General features: G+C 34.6%; 1 long non-coding RNA gene across 1 annotated transcript; it reads right to left on the reverse strand.

The window, feature by feature from the left end:
- Nucleotides 1-6,711: 6,711 nt before the first annotated feature.
- LOC130459428 (uncharacterized) lies at nt 6,712-7,726 on the reverse strand. The gene is made up of 2 exons (XR_008918815.1): nt 7,312-7,726; nt 6,712-7,184 (listed from the first exon to the last, which is right to left on the reverse strand). It is a non-coding gene; the product is annotated as an uncharacterized lncRNA (long non-coding RNA).
- Nucleotides 7,727-14,002: the final 6,276 nt, after the last annotated feature.

Below are 14,002 nucleotides of genomic sequence, written 5' to 3' on the forward strand. Positions count from 1 at the left end.
ATTTACAAAATCAACACTTTCTATGATTCAAATACAAGGTTATGGATTCCATGATGTTTAAAGTTGTTTGTGAAGGAAATAATGCCCTTGTTCCAAGTATGCATTCAATGCTAAGTCTAATCAATGCGGTTCAGTATTAAATAATTAATCAAGTTATAATTCAGTGAGATCAAGTGAGCTGAATGCCTAGCTAGAGGTCGCTTCAGTTCGAGTGGAATTAATAATATTAATCCATAACTTACTCTTGACTGAACTCGTAGGGTCACACAAATAGTACGTGAACGGATCAAGTATTTAAGTGAATTAAATACTCTATTTATGAATATTCGGAATCGACGGATCTCGGTTCCAGTGGGAGCTGAAATCGTCAAAAGGCTAAATATGAATACTCCGGTAATGATGATATTGCCGAAAACGGAAATATGGATCATAACGAGAATATAAATATTATCCAAGTCATAGATGTTGCCGGAAACGGAAACATGTTATGTATGGGAAAATATTATCGGAAATAGAAATATTGCCGGAATCGGAAATATTGACGGAAACGGAAATATTACCGGAATCAGAACTATTGTCGGAATCGGAAATAAATTCCGGTATCGGAAATACTAAATATTTGTTCTAATCGGAAATAAATTCCAGAATCGGAAATATTAAATATTGTTCGAATCGGAAATGAATTCCGGAATCGAAAAACGAAATGGAAGCGCGACGTACGAAACGATCGACGGACGAGCTTGCTAGACGCAAAGCACAACACAAAGCCAGGCCCGCGCCTAGCGAAACCCGTGCGCGCAAGCGAGCAGCAAGGCACGCCCAGCGCGCGAGCAAGGCAGGCCCAGCGCGCGCGCAAGCGAGCAAGGCAAGGCCCAGCAGCAGCGCCGACGATGGGCCGTGTCCTCCCAGCGCCCAGCCTTGGGCCGAGCCCAGCACCAGCGCCCTTGTGGGCTACGTGGCTGCGAAGCTTCGTACGACCAAGTCCTTGGTCGTTTAGGATTTCTTGCTTAATATCGTTTTCCTAATTCTACTCGATTTAAATGTTTTGTTAAATCTGAAACACTTAGGTATTTGATTAAACATTAAATTCTAATGGATTAATTTAACAAGAATCCTAATTGATTTAGTTATTTCAATCCTAGTTGAAATCTAAGTCCGTTATTTTACCCTATAAATATGTGGTTCATAATCACAATTTATATACAACAATTCAATAAGTATTCACATAGATTACGTTCAAGTGGGAATTTAATAATTTGTCTAAATTAATAATTAACCTTTCTGAATAAACATAATACCTTAGAGAATATCCTAGTTGGTTGAATCTAAGGCGGATCCGAATGTGCTGTGGACTATCTACGGAGGGGCGACATTTGGAGTCCTAAACTTGTTCTTGTTCGGTTCGGGAGCAGCTAGGGAAGGCACGCATCACATGTATGTATCCTAAATTATGCTAATCGACTATGTGGCAATTAATATGGATTCCAGGCTTTATGGTTTTTCCGCATGAAATATATGATTTATATTTGTCATAACCTAACAGTGGTATCACGAGCCTCTAATTAATTCCATAATCAGTTATAGTTAACATGGATAAATTGCAATGAATTATTGGGGTGATTAATTTCGTGTATGTAATTAATTGCAAATTTGTGGTATTATTTGATTATATGTTCTTAGGATTTTTCGGCAGTTTTGTCAATAATGGTCAGAATCTTATAATTTTATAGTGAATTTCGCATGTAAACGACGTTTTAAAATTTTGACAAAAATCAAAGATTTGATGCCGAACCCAAAATTCCCTAATTCGAAGCCTAACTATGAGTTTTCGGAGGTTTTAGTTTTTCGAAAGCAAAATTTGTATTTTTTATGATGTTAAATTAAATATTTGCGAATCTTATATGTAAATCTTGAATCTATGATTGACCTACAGTATATGTTTAACAATTTTAATTATACAACCCAATTTGTAATTGTAATTAATTTGTTGAAATTCAAATAATTTAGAATTTGTTTTGATTTTCATAATTAATTAGTAATTTAATTAGGACCTTATGATTAAAACCACCATAAAATTTATTGAAATTGAAAAAGTTTTAAAATTTTAGGACCTAGATTTGAATCCATGAAAATAAATATAATCGGAAATTAATTTGAATAATAAATTTTCGATTTTTCGCCTAAATTTATGAAATTAATATGATCTACGAATTTTTCAATAAATGTAATTATAATAGTTTCGATTTTTATGTAAATTGATCACAAATCTTGCTCGCACGAAGCAATGGAAGCTAAGTGTTACCCTTAAGGGGTGTTGCAATAGTGCGGGCATGCGACGACGAGCAAGGGAGCTCGTCGCCTATGCGGTACTAGGCAGCGAGCAATGCACGGTCACGCACGCGGGGGGCAACGCTCTTGTGCGGTGTGTGTTGTGTGCATGTGAGCGAGTGGCGAGACGAAGGCAACGAGCAACACAGGCCGCGCGCGCGAGCAGCGAGCGTTGGCTCGTCCCAGCGAGCGATGCTTGCTGCGTGCTATGCGTGGCCTGCTCGACGCTTGTGCTACGACCATCGCAAGTAGCAGGCCATGGGCGCTTGATAAGTGCGTAATCTTATATTATTTATATCCCCTTATTCTAGTCTTTGTGCATCTTGTTATTATTATTTATAGTATTTTAGTTACTAATGTTATTTTAGTTTTATTATTTTGTATCTTTCGATATGATAGCTAATTTTCCCTTATTAGTTTAATTTGTATAAGCAGGTCATAGCAGTCCAAGATGAGTATACGGAGCAGAGCCCAAACAGTCCAAGTACGTCGGCAATGGGCGATCAAAACAAGGACAAAATAGAAAAGAAAGGAAAAGTTAGTAAATTGCAACAACAATCTCACGTAAATCAAAAGGAAAGTCAGACTACTTATTCAACCTTCCTTCTCCTCCAATGTCCTACAAACTTCTGCAAATCACCATACACACCGCTCAATATTTTCCAATCAAATCTTGCAACATTAGAAATTTGACCACCAGTTCTCTACCAATTGAGCCTTTGGGTCAAAATTTCAGATTCCCCTAGTGAACAGATCTAGAAAATGAGTTAGTATTTCATGTATTCTTGGGGCATTGCTCGATAAGTTTTTGATTTTCCTGGCTTCTAATTTACCTTCTTTTCTTTTGTTGCTTGACTATTGGAACCAGTAGGAAGAGATTAATGTGAGGCACTATGTTTGTTTAGATATAATATATTCTTATGTAAAAGGAAGATCACTTTGATTTAAATTGTTTTAATTTTATTTAGTGATTCGTGTGTTTAGTTAAAAATTATATTGTTTTAGTTATAGTTTTGTTATATTTAGTTATGAAAGAAATGGTTTATTTACATTTTTTCACTTAAGTCATTTGAATTAGTTATAAGAAATCACGTAATTAAAATTCAGTGCTTAACTAATTGGTTTCATTTTTTAACTATTCGGTTCGATTGCTTAACTAATTAGTTCGATTGCTTAACTAATTAATTTCAGTGCTTAACTAATTGGTTTAATTGCTTAACTAATTGGTTTCATTGCATAACTAATTGAATTTCAACACTTAACTAATTAGTTATATTGCTTAACTAATTGATTTCATAACTGTACTAATTGTTTCCAATGCTTTACTAATTAGTTCCAATACTTAACTAATTGAATTCTAGGCTTAACTAATTGGTTCAAATGCTTAACTAATTGGTTCAAATGCCTAACTAATTGGTTCAAATGCTTAACTAATTGGTTTCATTGCTTAACAAATTGGTTCAAATGCTTCACTAATTGGTTCAAATGCTTAACTAATTAGTTCGATTGCTTAACTAATTGGTTTCATTGCTTAACAAATTGGTTCAAATGCTTAACTAATTGGTTCAAATGCTTAACTAATTAGTTCGATTGCTTAACTAATTGGTTTCATTGCTTAACTAATTAGTTCGATTGCTTAACTAATTAATTCAAGTGCTTAACTAATTGGTTTCCTTGCTTAACTAATTGGTTCAAATGCTTAACTAATTAATTCGATTGATTAACTAATTAATTTCAGTGCTTAACTAATTGGTTTCCTTGCTTAACTAATTGGTTCAAATGCTTAACTAATTAGTTCGATTGATTAACTAATTAATTCTAGTGCTTAACTAATTGGTTTCATTGCTTAACTAATTGGTTAAAATGCTTTAACTAATTAGTTCGATTGATTAACTAATTAATTCTAGTGCTTAACTAATTGGTTTCATTGCTTAACTAATTGGTTCAAATGCTTAACTAATTAGTTCGATTGATTAACTAATTAATTCCAGTGCTTAACTAATTGGTTTCATTGCTTAACTAATTGGTTCAAATGATTAACTAATTAGTTCGATTGCTTAACTAATTAATTCCAGTGCTTAACTAATTGGTTTCATTGCTAACTAATTAGTTCGATTGCTTAACTAATTAGTTCGATTGATTAACTAATTAATTCCAGTGCTTAACTAATTGGTTTCATTGCTTAACTAATTGGTTCAAATGCTTAACTAATTAGTTCGATTGCTTAACTAATTAATTCCAGTGCTTAACTAATAGGTTTCATTGCTAACTAATTAGTTCGATTGCTTAACTAACTAATTCAAGTGCTTAACTAATTGGTTTCATTGCTTAACTAATTGGTTCAAATGCTTAACTAATTAGTTCGATTGATTAACTAATTAATTCCAAAGCTTAACTAATTGGTTTCATTGTTTGACTAATTGGTTCAAATGCTTAACTAATTAGTTCGATTGATTAAATAACTAATTCCAATGCTTAACTAATTGGTTTCATTGCTTAACTAATTGGTTCAAATGCTTAACTAATTAGTTCGATTGCTTAACTAATTGGTTCAAATGCTTAATTAATTGAATTTCAACGTTTCACTAATTAGTTACAGTGCTTAATTAACTAATTGATTTCATTTCTTAACTAGTTGGTTCCAAAATTTAACTAATTGAATTTTGGGATTAACTAATTGAATTTTAGGCTTAACTAATTAGTTCAGTTCTTGATAATTGATTATGTTGCTTAACTAATTGAATTTTAGGCTTAACTAATTGAATTCCAAGCTTAACCAAAACTCAAAACATCTTAACTAAAATGTAGAAAATCGTAACTAAAGCCCATAAAATCTTAACTAAAGCCCTAAAATTCTCTTTTTGAAACTTAGAAATACGTAACTAAAACTCAAAAAATCTTAACTAAAACCAAGAAAACCGTAACTAAAACTAAGAAACTCTTAACTAAAACTAAAAAAAAATCTAGAACTCAAAAACACGTTACTAAAACAAAATTATTTTTAACTAAAACGAATTTATATAAAAGTTTAACTATTCAATTTATTAGTATAACTATTTATATTACATTATAACTAATTTATATAAAAGCATAACTATTTGGTCATAAAGCACAATGTTGAACGTACTTGGACCACAAGCTACTAGGAGTATTGTTGAGGCTTTGAGCTTTGAGAGACTTGAAGGTGGAAGATCAATGTTGAACGTACGTGGACCAAAAGTAGGAACTATTTGCTCACTAAATGTAACTACATACCCAAAAACCATAACTAGTACTCCGTACTCGAAATATTTTTTATTATCATTATTATTATTATTATTATTATTATTATTATTATTATTATTATTGTTAACTAAAATGAATTTATCTTTAACTAAAGTAACATAATTCTCAACTAAAGAAACTTAATCTTAACATAAACAAATTAATCTTCATTATAGAGTAGAAAAGTATTACGGCAAAACATTAACTAATTTTTACTAAATGCAATAAAAGCATAACAAGTACAATAAAATCATAACTATCCCAACAAAAGCATGAACATATTCATAAGTAAACACAACATTAACTACTATAACTAAATATTCTGGTTTCCACATTTTGTCACCATCATTGCATAGAAACATAGTATCTGTAAACTTATTGGTTCCATTGCTTTAATTAATTCGTATCATTGCTTAACTAATTTGTTACTCCATTAGTTAAGCCCAAAATTCAATTACTTAAGTTTTGGTACCAATTAGTTAAGCAATTAAATCAATTAGTGAAACATTGAAATTCAATTATTAAGCATTTGAACCAATTAGTTAAGCAATCGAACTAATTAGGTAAGCATTTGAACCAATTAGTTAAGCCTAATATTCAATTAGTTAAGCCTGATATTCAATTAGTTAAGCCTGATATTCAATTAGTTAAGCACTGAAATTAATTAGTTAATCAATCGAACACATTAGTTAAGCATTTGAACCAATTAGTTAAGCAAGGAAACCAATTAGTTAAGCACTGAAATTAATTAGTTGATCAATCGAACTAATTAGTTAAGCATGTGAACCAATTAGTTAAGCAAGGAAACTAATTAGTTAAGCACTGGAATTAATTAGTTAATCAATCAAACTAATTAGTTAAGCATTTGAACCAATTAGTTAAGCAATGAAACCAATTAGTTAAGCACTAAAATTAAAAAGTTAATCAATCGAACTAATTAGTTAAGCATTTGAACCAATTAGTTAAACAAAAATATTCTTAACTAAAACAAAATAACTTTTAACTAAAACATCATTATTCTAAACTAAAACAAATTAACATTAACTAAAACAAAATAATGTGTAACTTAAACATCATTATTCTCAACTAAAGCAAAAAATGTAACAAAAACAATAAAAGTTTATAAGTAAAATAGGATTATTTTTAACTAAAATGAAGTACTTTTAACTAAAACGAAAATTTCATTACTAATAAACATTATTCTTTAACTAAAAGAATAAATTATAGCTAAAATAACCATATTCTTTAACTGAAACGAAAACTAATTTAAATAACAACAACAATGTTCTTCCCCAACGACTGTAGCCCAGCTTCCCTTCGTTCGCGTCGCAGCCACCAGCAGGGACTAGTGCAGCCACCGCAAGACCGAGATCTCCACCACCGCGTTGACGTTTCTCCCACCGAAAGTCCAACTCCGACTAGCGTAGCCACCGCAAGAAGGCAACATCGCAATCGCCGAGGAGCCTAGTCGCCGCCTCTCTTCCCCACGACTCTCACTCTATCCTTCGTCGCATAATCTTTCTCCACCTCTTTCCTCCATCATCGACGGCGAAAGTAATGTCTCACCGCCACCTCCGATGAGATCTACAAAACTAACAAAGAAAATCGAAAAATTCAAAAACCTAATTTCTAAAATCAACAACATTAATAAAAAAAGCTGAAAATTAAAAAACCTAAAACAAGAAGATGAAGGAAAATGGAGGAGAGAGATGGAAGTACCTCGTTGCTTCGATCTCTCCTTGCTCGCGGGCGGCGAGTTCGGGTTCGCCACCACCGTTCTCCGCCGCCTTCGAAATTGAGAATCGAGAAGGAGAGGCGGCGATTGCAAGGAGAGAGAAATGCTTCACCACCACCGATCTCCATCGCCGTTGAAATTTGAGGATCGAGAGGAATGGACGGCTATTTCAAGGAGAGAAACGCAGAGGGTTTGAGGAGAGAGGGAGGCAGAGAGTTTGAAGAGAGAAGGAATGAATAAGGATTTGAAATGGGGTGGGCAAAACTATTTATATAACCCGAAAATATAACCCACGAATGCTTCGACCCGTAATCTGACCCGCGACACACCCATGGGTGGGTGGTCTGACGGTGTCAGACGGTCGTATTGAAATATTTGTATATTCTCTAACTTATAGGAAAATAGTTGTAATAGTTAAATTTGAGTTCTATGGAATAAATCTCCTCGTGGGATCGACCCTTTCTTACCCTTTACTAGTTGTTTATATTTTTGAGGTATAAGAATAGGACTATTAATTTGTACGTTAAACGACCCGTACCAGCGCTGCACTCGTGCACGCAGCCCATGGGCGCTGCTACTACGAGACTTCGACGAGGGATGGGCGCAAGCCTGTGGCTTTGTCTTAGCCCGTTGGTTCGTTTTAATTTTACGGTTGAAAACGATTTTAATTAAGTTTAATTTCGTAATTTAATTTTTTCTCGGATTTTATTTTTGATTAATTTAATTATTATAAATTTATTTATACTAATTATTTTACTAAAATCTATGTTACTCAGACACGGGTGTCGGTGTCGTGTCGGACACGGGTGTCGGAGTATCTGACACTTCGATCCTATTTGCAGACACTCCGACACGGTCAAAGGAGTGTCTTGACTTATTTTTTAGACACGGCTCCGGTACAAAGTGTCGGATAAAAAAGCGACACTTTATCTAAAAATACAAAAATAGTTGTTAAAATTAAAAACAATTGAAAATAAAAATGAATGATTAAATGAAAAACAGAAAAAAAAAATTAAAAAAAAATGAAAGGAAAGAACCAAACAGTCAGGCACGTGGGTTACTAAAAAAAAAGGTAAAAAATGAAGAAAAACAAAAACAAACACTGAGAAAAGTAGCCATGTGTCCATATTGATGTGGCATATGTGGGTACCTACCACATAATATACCTACCTTTTTCAGATTCCTATCCTTTACCATTAATTATTTATTTTTATTTTATTGAAAGAGGAAAAGAACAGAAGATCGACAAACCACCACCACCACCGTTTTCATTCCTCTTTTCTACGGCTACGGCAAATTGACCGGCAAGATGGCCGTCGGAGAAGAAAAAAATTTGACCTTTGTACTCGCCTCATCCTCGCGAACAAAAGCCCTATCATTCCAACAAATAATCGAACATATATCCTTTCAATTTTCAGATCTAGGGTTTAATACTCCACCGGATCGCCGATTTAGACACTGCAATTCGGACCCTTTTCCGACACCGGTGTTGACACCTCCCCGGACACGTGTCGAGTGTCGTGTCGCGGGTCGGGTCGTGTCGACACCGACACCCACCTCCCACCGGAGTGTCGGAGTAACATAGACTAAAATTAAAAACTTGATAAAATTTTAATTAATTAATGTTAATCAACTGAAAATAAAATAAAGGGATTTAAATGATATTTTATATGAGCTTTAAATTTTCATTAAATTTGTAAGTTTCCTGTTGGACTAGGAAATACAATTTTATGTTTAAAATTTATAAAGCATGTAAATTTCTTGGTTTTAGTGGGATCATTTTAGTCATTAAACTCTCGATTAGGTCTATATTCCTTTAAGGTTAAAATAACTCGATTAGAACTAATAAGGATTGAATAATTTGTAGATTATTGGAAGCCTTAATTAGTAGTTGCAAATATTTATGTGATGCATAATATGTTCTACTAACTTGCTATGTGGTCCATTCATTGATAAATGAATGGTTGAATGGTATATTGTAAATGTACTGTTTTGCAGGTTATGGAAAGTGACTAGTATGACCCAAATAGGATAGAAAATATGGTCGACGTACCATTAATTTGAATGTAAAATTGGTCTAATGCACCAAAGTTTTATTTTAATTATGGTCTGCGTGCCATCAAATAGTTGTAATTAGTTTCAATTACAGCATATCCTATTTGAAGAAAATGGCGCCTCCCATGGTGAAATTCAAGACGGAGTTTTCAATCCATTTTCAAGACGGAGTTTGAAGTTGAAGCTTCAAGATGAAGTCGAGCCATACTAGATCACATTTATATCTTATGCATGCTTTAAGTTATTTATTGTTTTAAATATGTCTTAATTATGCATGAGATTATGGCTTAATTATGTTGCATGATTAAGGATTTTAGTTCACTTAAAATCTAACCAACATAGTAAGAGCCTTAAGTTTCAAACTTTAAAAATTGAGTTAAAAGGTGCCATGCCAAAATAACACTTACTTGGATAACCTTTACATCAATCTTAGTAATAGTTTTCCTCCATAGCGAGGTGTTACTTATTGATCCTAAAGGGGTAAGGTACACAAATAATTGTGAGTATATGTTAGTTTTGGTGAAACTCAACGATATAAGTAAGGAGTCCTTTTATGTCGTGGCAAATGAGATAAGTTTACCTAATAAGTTCTTAGACGTACCTATCAACCAAGAGTAGTTTCTAGACTATTAGCAAAGGATTTACTTACCTTAAATATTTTAGAATTGAGTCTAAATACATAATGTGCTTAATTCTTCAATGATTTAAGGATCTTGGAATCATTTTTTTCACACCTGCCGGAACACATAACTTGAATAAAATGCTTAATAAATATTGAATTATGCATGAATGCTAGATTTTAAGTTTATTAAGAAAAACTATGAATGGTTATTTATTTGTTTATTCTTTTCAATTGTAGTTTTAACTATGGCAAACAACAATCAAAATATCATCGTGGGTTCTGAGCTTATGATCAAGTTGAACCTAAAAAATTTTCTTGAATGGGAAGCTAAGCTGGTTGAAATAGTGACACTCAATGGATTTGAGTATGTACTGTTCAATCCCATGCCAAGCTACTATGACAGAGACATGACCCCTGAAAGACATGTCGACTGGGATGCGGATCTCAAGAAGGTTATAAGTCTCATGCTGAACAACATCCCTGATGATTGGGCTAGGAGGTTTGTAGCTTACGAACCTTTTATGCTCATCAAGAATCTGAGGGATATCTGTCGTGGAAACATGGAGGAAAGAGACCTAAATGTGCATGAGCTGATCCAGTCAATATCAGGCCGGAAGGTTGATTCTCATAACAGATGTTTTAGGATGGAAGTCCAAGAAACACATGTTCAGGTCCTTCGCACTAAACAAAGGGTTGGTGTTCCACTAAGGTTTCATGTGAACTTTATGCTTTCATTATTTGAACGCTCAAGTCTACTAGGAACACCAATAAACGAAAGAATGGCAGTCTCAATCTTGCTCAATTCACTCCACAGTGGGTTTGGTCGCTTTAAGCAACTATACATGAGTGAACCAAGAGAAGAAATAGTTGAAGAGTTTGTTCGTCTAGTAAAAAAGGCTGAAATAATACTCGACTGTGAAGCCAAGGATTTACTCAAGGCTAAAAGGAGACCCTTCAAGAAAGTTGGAAAGTCCAAGGGCAATGCTGAGTCAGTTCCCAGAAAGAAGACAGAGCAGGACAAGTCCACATCAAGTTGTCTTTATTGTGATGGAATTGGCCGTTACAAGAGAGAATGTCCAAAATATAAGGAAGATCAGAAGAACGGAACGATCGTTCCATCTTCAAGTATTTTCGTTATAGACTGTATACTTGATAATTCAACTTCTTGGGTATTAGATACAGGTTGTGGCTCACACTTATGTTCCAACTCAAAGGGACTAAGAAGAAGTAGAAGATTAAGCAAGGGTGAAGTCGACCTACGAGTGGGAAGTGGAGCAAGGATTGTTGCATTAGCTGTAGGAACTTATTATTTGCCGTTGCCCTCTGGGCTAGTTTTGGAACTGGAAGAATGTTTCCATGTTCCAAGTCTTACTAAAAACATCATTTATGTTTCTTGCTTAGATGCTAAGGGATTTTCCTTTTTAATAAAAGACCATAGTTGCTCATTTTGTTTTAAAGAGATGTTTTATGGATCTGCTAGATTAGTCAATGGACTTTATTTACTATATCCCGACAAACAAGTTTATAACATAAATACCAAAAAGGCCAAAAAGAATGATTTAGATCTCACCTATCTGTGGCATTATCAATTAGGCCATATTAACATGAAGCTTGTAGAAAGACTTCAAAAAGAAGGAATTCTAGAACCATTTGACTTAGAGGATTATGGTAAGTGTGAATCATGCTTACTTGGAAAAATAAAAAAGCAACCTTTCTCTAAAGTTGGAGAAAGAGAAACTGAACTATTGGGTTTAATCCATACAGATTTATGTGGACCAATGAGTTCAAATGCTAGAGGTGGTTTCAGCTACTTTATCACTTTCACTGATGACTTCAGTAGATATGGTTATGTCTACCTAATGAAGCATAAGTCTGAATCCTTTGACAATTTCAAGGAATTTCAAAGTGAAGTAGAGAATCTGTTAGGCAAGAAGATTAAGGCAATGCGGTCAGATTGAGGCGGTGAATATCTGAGCTATGAATTTGAGGACCATCTGAAAAAATGTGGAATTCTATCAGAATTTACTCCTTCCGAAACACCTCAATGGAACGGTGTGTCAGAACGGAGGAACAAGACATTTATAGACATGGTTAGATCAATGATGGGGGGGGCCGAACTTCCATTAGAATTTTGGGGACATGCACTAAAAATAGCTGCACTCACACTAAATAGAGCTCCGTCTAAATCTGTCAAAAAGACTCCATATGAGTTATGGTTTGGAAAGCTTTCAAATGTGTCTTTTCTTACGATTTGGGGTTGTGAAGTATACCTCAAACGATTAATTTCAGACAAACTTCAACCAAAATCTGACAAATGTATCCTTGTGGGCTATCCAAAGGAAACAGAGGGGTATTACTTCTACAATACTTCTGAGAACAAGGTGTTTGTTGCTCAAGATGGTATCTTTTTGGAAAGAGATCACATTTTCAAAATGACAAGTGGGAGAAAGTAGACCTCGAAGAAATTCGAGTCGAACAACAAACTCTAGAGAATGCTCAAGATGACATTCAGGTTGAAACTCAGAGATCTTTTAGAAGTATTTGGTGAGAATCAAGAACCAACTACAAATGTAACCCCACGTAGATCGTAGAGATATAGGTCTCAACCAAAAAGGTACTTAGGTATTTTGACGAACGAGAGCCATGAAGTTCTATTGCTGGAAAGCGATGAACCTGCGACTTACAAACAATCTTTGACGAGCCCTAGCTCCAAGCAATGGCAAGAAGCCATGCAATCTGAATTAGACTCCATATCTGAAAGCCAAGTTTGGGATTTGGTCAATTTGTCAGATGGCTACCAAGCCATAGGAAGCAAATGGGTTTTCAAATTGAAAAAGGACAAGGATGGGAAACTAGAAGTTTTCAAAGTTTAATTGGTTGCAAAAGGTTACAGACAAGTCCACGGTGTGGATTACGATGAAACCTTTTCACCAGTTGCAATGCTAAAGTCTATTCGGATAATGTTAGCAATCGCTGCATATTACAATTACAAAATATGGCAGATGGATGTCAAAACCGCTTTCTTAAACGGCATTGTAACAGAAACTGTGTTTATGACACAGGCTGAGGGTTTTGAGGATCCAAATAATGCTAAAAAGGTATGCAAGCTTAAGAAATCCATTTACGGATTGAAGCAAGCATCAAGGAGCTGGAATATACGTTTTGATGAAGCAGTCAGTGACTTTAGCTTCGTCAAGAACGCAGATGAATCTTGTGTATACAAGAAGGTCAGTGGGAGCAAAATTTCTTTTCTAGTATTATATGTCAATGACATATTACTTATCGGAAATGACATTCCTATGTTGAACTCTGTCAAGATTTGGCTTTGGGAAAATGTTTTTCGACGAAGGATCTAGGAGAAGCACAGTACATACTGGGCGTCAAGATTTACAAAGATAGATCTAAAACGATTATTGGACTTAGTCAAAGCACTTATATCAATAAGGTGCTTGAAAGGTTCAATATGGCAGACTCCAAGCGATGCTACCTACCCATGTCTCATGGAATGACTCTAAGCAAGACCCAGCGCCCAAAAACACTAGATGAGCATAGACGAATGAATGGGATTCCATATGCGTCATTGATTGGTTCAATAATGTATGCTATGATATTGCGTACGCACTCAGTGCTACGAGCAGATACCAGTCAGACCCAGGAGAGGAACATTGGAATGCTGCCAAGAATATTCTAAAGTACCTGAAAAGGCACAAAGATGATTTCCTGGTCTATGGTGGAGATGATGAATTAATTGTTAAAGGCTATACGGACGCAAGTTTCCAAACCGACAAGGATGATTTCATATCACAGTCTGGGTTTGTTTTCTGCCTCAACGGGGGTGCAGTAAGTTGGAAAAGTGCTAAGCAGAGCACCATTGCCGGATTCTACAACTGAAGCGGAGTACATTACTGCACATGAAGCAGCAAAGGAAGCTATTTGGATATGGAATTTTATAGGTGAACTTGGTGTAGTCCCCTCTATTAAAGGACCAATAGCTCTAT

This window comes from Spinacia oleracea, chromosome 4, assembly GCF_020520425.1.
Source record: "Spinacia oleracea cultivar Varoflay chromosome 4, BTI_SOV_V1, whole genome shotgun sequence".
Taxonomy (NCBI): Eukaryota; Viridiplantae; Streptophyta; class Magnoliopsida; order Caryophyllales; family Amaranthaceae; genus Spinacia; species Spinacia oleracea.